Genomic DNA, 5,761 nt, shown 5'->3' with positions numbered 1-5,761 from the left:
CTTATTCTACAAAACTTTCGTTTCCAGGGCTGCAAGTTCATTCAAGGAAAAGCGTTCTCAACAAATTATATTTCACCGTTTATTTAGATTATTTTTCTTACTTACTTCTTGTATATATATATATTTGGACAGATGATTCTTAAGTATATTATTTCAATTTACATCTTCTTTTGAATTAAGATTCTCTCTTAAGGTCCATACATCGAGTAATTTGACATAGCCCATCTTTTTTAATTTTTTTTTAACGCATCTTTGCGATACATCCATCTTCTCTGCAATATCACGTGTTGTGATATGAGGATCTGAATCGATAAATCCCTTAATAGTGGCATTATCGGCTTCAATTGAACGATGAATTCGTGGACCACCATGTTCTAGTGAAAAATCACCAGAACGAAATCTGATAAACCAAAATATACACTTTTTTTCACTGAAGGCATCAATCCCATATTCTGCATATAACTTCTTATATGCTTGCCATGCGTTCTTGCCTTTTCGGAAATAATACAATAACAAATGTTTCATGTCCTCTTCGAATTCTGCCATTTTTAAATTGAGAAAACACAAAACTAAAGAATTAATTAATATTATCTTTTTTACTAAATTAAAGGTAGAAGTCTAAACAATAATCAAAAAATTGAAGTTAGGGGCTTTGAACACGTTTAAATGAAACAAAAGAAAGTATAAAAACCATGTATCGACAAAATCCGCAATCACTTAGTTGTCAACCCAATGTATCACGTAAAATACACGTTACTTATTTCGTGTTTTCCACGCTTCTAACGAATCGATTTCGAATTTCAGTTTACTACAGATGCCCCCATGGCTATATTATAAGAATCTGTAGGGGGATGCCTTTAGCACAAAAAAATGGACATAGAACCGCAACAGCAGAAAAAATGAATAAGTGCTCTTAATTGCTTACTAGTTGTTTAATTAAAATCCATATATATACATTTATATATATAATTGCTCACTTTATTAATTAATTATTTAGTTAGTTATTAATAATTGCACAATCGAAAACGTTTATTTTCATTTCTAAGTAAAGCAATGAAGTTTTCTATTGTTTTTTGTTTTCAATCAATTGCTGACTTTTTGTTTGTCCGGCTCTTCAACTTTATTTTATCAATTATTTTTTATTTATCGTTAATTAGTTGAAAATAATTATTACACTTTGAATAATTATGAAATGACGATGCCATGAGTGGGAGATATATTATACGCATGGGCAACCATAAATTCAAGGCGCAAGCGCACTTTGAAAAAATTGAAAGTAAAGTTAGTATACCTGCAGGGGATATATTTAAAATTGATTTTCAAAGTAACAACAACGGAACTAACAACCATGGAGCCTACACAAGGAGCACGAACTCCATGTATACAAATGGGATATAAAAATAAGAGGGGGCCCGTGTTCTATTTTTACCAAAATGAAGGGGGAATAAGGCGGCAGTTTGAAATAGAAATAATAATACGAAACTATAACGGTAATCATTTAGGTTTTTTAAGTATAAATAATTGAAATTAAATAAATAATTATTTATTAATCGTAAAAAATGAGTAAATAGTTATATTAATAGTAAATAGTAATAGTAATAATCGGTACGTTACTATATTCAGAATAGTACGAAAGGTAGTGAGAAAAGAAAACTTAAGTATACGATTTTCTTTTTACATTATCCTTACTGTAAGTATTATAATCCTTAAAATAATTTATTTATTATTTGCAGAATCTATATATACTATTGATGTAATTTAGTTTTATGAATATATTGAAAGGATATTTATTATTTAAAATTAATGAATAAATTTTTATAATAAAACATAATAATAAAGAAATTCTAACGTTAGGTAGTTTAGTACGTTAAATGTTTGGAGTTTGGTGCAAATCATTTAATTCAGTCCATTTGTTTTGGATTGTACGAGTACAAGCCACAAAATGTCCGATGCCATCCCGTAAGGCCGATGGTCGGAATTCAATCACTCCAGTCAGTCAATATATTTAATTTTGAATTTCAAGTGTTATAGGAATTTCCCGTAAATTAGTGTCTGATAACTTTTTTTTAAGAATAGTTTGCTTCATAAAAATGATTTATATTTAAAAATACATAAGAATCAATTTTCAGTATATGACCGGTCACAATTTTTTTACAGTTTTTACAATAAAATGTTTCTTTTTCGATTTCATTCAAAACACTTTCCTGTAAAAAATCAACCATTATTATATATATAATAATATATTGTTCCTCACGATATATTTTTCTTAAAAGATTAAATCTTTTACTGTAAAAGTCTGAAGTAGCACCAAATTCCGCGTATAATCGTAAGACTTTTAGAAATTCAGAATGACCTTTTTATTATCAATAAAATTTTGATAACTTCTGAAATTTAAATAGGCAGGCAAACAATAAAACTTCCACTATGCTATCAAACGGATAGGTATTGCGAAGTGATAATATTAATTTACCAACTTTATGAGATCCACATCTGTTACCATTTTCAATCATTTTCTGTTTTTTTGTTGTTTTAGACTTGATAGCTACTGCATTCTTATAGAATAACGTTGCTGTTTTCTGTTCCCTTGGTTTTAACTGGCTGGCACGAATCAGTGTTTGAGATATTTTTGCATTTGAGTGGCATTTTTAGTTTCACAAATTTTAAATGGGGTTGGTGGCTCGTCTATTATTATTAAATAATTATTTTCTTGATAATGTTCATATGAAACATTTGAAAATAATTTTGGTGTAGAATCAGATTTTATCTGAAATTTAAACAGTTATCGAATACAATACTAATTTCTTTACTGGAACACAAATTAATATTTATTGATGAATTTGAAGCAATTTCAGCACCCACACTATCGGAAAAATTAACAACAGAGGTAGACTGTGATTGAAAATCTGATGACATACTTACAGCATTTGATAAAATAATTTCTTTAGATGATTCAAGTTTATGTAGCGTTTCAGTTTCATTAGCATTGTTTCTAAACTTTTTCAATTTTTCCTCTACTTCACTTACAGAAATTTCCGAAAACGTATTCTTAGTAATATTTAGTTCAACAGTTTCGTTAAGTTCATTTTTATTTTTCCAATTTTCTTCATAGTTCAGCACACTATTGCCTATCACTTTGTTAGTGTTATGTGATACTTTTTTAAGCATCTGTTGTTTGTCATACGCAGCTCTCCCTTCTACCATTCTTTCCGAAATTGTTTTAACATGTTCAATTAAAAACATATCTGCTCGAGTTGGTTTGTGACCATTCAAAACATTATCTTTAACATACTTAAAATAATTTTTAGAACGAGACGAAGTAGCAACATAATTGCTTGATCTGTAATGTTTTCGCATCACGTTTGTCCAAGATGGAAATTGTTTAAACAACTGAATTAGTTTTTGTAATATTGCTACTAAACAATAAGGGTTAATATCGTTAAAGCTTTCAGAATCATTAGAATGAGTATTGTTAGAAGTTTCTTCTACAAGTTTATCAATATAATTTGATAATTCCGAATCAACAGATGAACTTACAGCCGTAGAATTATCATCTTCTAGGTCCTCATCATGACAAAATAAATGGGTATAACAAATTTTTTTGTTATCACAATTTCTACGGTTTTTAACTTTTTTGTAATCAATAACTGTATCGTCAAATCTAAACGTTTCTAATTCTTTCAATACCCATTGGATATCGTTTTTACACCCATATTTGTTTTGACTAATGCTTAATAAAGCTTTCATCATTTTTTCAACGTCCGAAAAATTTTCGAGTGTGCTCATTAAACCAATAGCTCTTAGATAGAAATCTTTAATTATAAATTTTATTGATAAAAAACATTTGTGCGTTGACACGCTATGAATCAAATCAGCAATGTCAATCCTTATGAATAATTGTGGCAAAGTTTTACTTTTCTTCATTAAAAATTGAAAACAGTTGGATAAATATTGTTTATAAGTCAGGTTACAAAAAGCTAAACATATTGAGTTTAGTAGATCTGCAGACATATTCGTTACTACATCTAGAGGTATTCGAGCTTTCGATGAAATCCATTCAAGCAGCCAAAATTTTAGAATGTTTGTGTCGTGCCTCTCCGATAACATCTGGCAAATTGGAATGATTAGATGATCGATATATGTGACAATTTGATATAGAAATATTGGATCTTGATGACAATTTTCAGCAAATGGTATTTTTCGAACTACACTTCCAGTAGCATCTATGGAAACTATCGGGTTAAGTTTAATTAGATCGTTATATAGATCAATTTGCTGATGAGTCCAATACATAATAAAAAATTTATCATATCCCACTTGTTTAATTACATCAACAAATTCTAAATTTTTATGCTTCAAGTGTTTTAATGAGTCAAATAAGTTTTCCTGAATACCAAGACGGATTTTCTTCCCTTCATGACGTATCTGATTAAGAACAGGTGTATTTGGGATAACAGGAGCTGCAAGGTCGTCATCCTGTTGATATCTTTCTATGAGCTTTCTTTTGTACTGTTCTCCTCTTTGTAATTCTAATTCTTTTGCAAACTGACGCCTCTGTTCTCCAGTAATATGTCGTTTTTTTGAATGGGGAATTTTGAAAGTATTTGCTGTGTGTATTAGCATGGACACATTTTCATCATCACTGAAATTAAAAATACACTTTCCAGAAATAGTCGCAAGACATAATTTTTCAGTACATGAGCCTAAAATTTTTAGAATAAATTTATCAATGTTATTTTCATTCTTAAAGTAACTAACTGAATGCTGAGGAAATTTGAACGCGCAAGGTAATTTTTGTGTAACATATATTAAGTTTGAAACAATAGATGTCCAACCGTTTTTTAACGCATAATATTTTTTATTATTGCAATCGATTTTCTTGGTTGGTTTAATTTTTAACCATTCTTCTTTAGTAAAAATTATATTAAAACTTATATATTTTTCTACGGTTTCAACATTTTCAATTGACTCATCATTCTCTGGATGAAAAATGTTCTTGCCTTCATCAGTGTTTGAAAAATTTGAATCTCGCTCCTTTAAATATCGATCGAAAATATTCTTTCGGTTTTGTTTCATGTCTACAAATAAAGCAATTGGTGTTTTTAAATATTTTCCAGAACGCAGTTTCCAAATTTTACAAATATCTTTCCAAACAGGATCATATCTTGGTTTAATTTTACCATCGTCTGTACAAATTTCAAAATTTACCACTCGATTTAGAACTTCTACAAACGACACAGCTGCCCAATGCGTCATTGTAAAAAATATTATAAGTTAATAATAAATTATTTAAAAGAATATACAAATACTATGTAATACTGAATGTCATTTGTTTTTGTGCGATACACTAAGTAGAGAGAGAAACACAAGCAACGTTTTCGCCTAACGAGTATGGAAAAACTGAAGCAACTGAATGAACTAAATTGACACGTAGCTGTTTTCCCCCGCCATTTCTAAGGTATGTCCCACCAAGGGTACCGGTGTGACTCTGAAGTGGGGGTAGCTGACCAAATACGCCACTCTCCAAGTTCTAGAAATTGAGATAGGATATCGAACGCAATAGCTAGGTTGCTATAAACAAGAGAATATCCATTTAAATCAAGGGAATAAGAAATGATTGAATTTATGATATACATCTTCATTAATAACCGTTAACATTAATTGCTCCAATGTGATACTTGTAAAATAAAAAGAATTTGTGTTATCCATTTTTCCGTATTGGTTATATATATTATTGTTGCTAATTATAAATTTATATGTAATG

The sequence above is a fragment of the Polistes canadensis genome, unplaced genomic scaffold, assembly GCF_001313835.1.
Source record: "Polistes canadensis isolate GaletaPanama2010 unplaced genomic scaffold, ASM131383v1 scaffold_57, whole genome shotgun sequence".
NCBI classification, from domain to species: domain Eukaryota; kingdom Metazoa; phylum Arthropoda; class Insecta; order Hymenoptera; family Vespidae; genus Polistes; species Polistes canadensis.
This window is presented reverse-complemented; position numbering follows the sequence as displayed.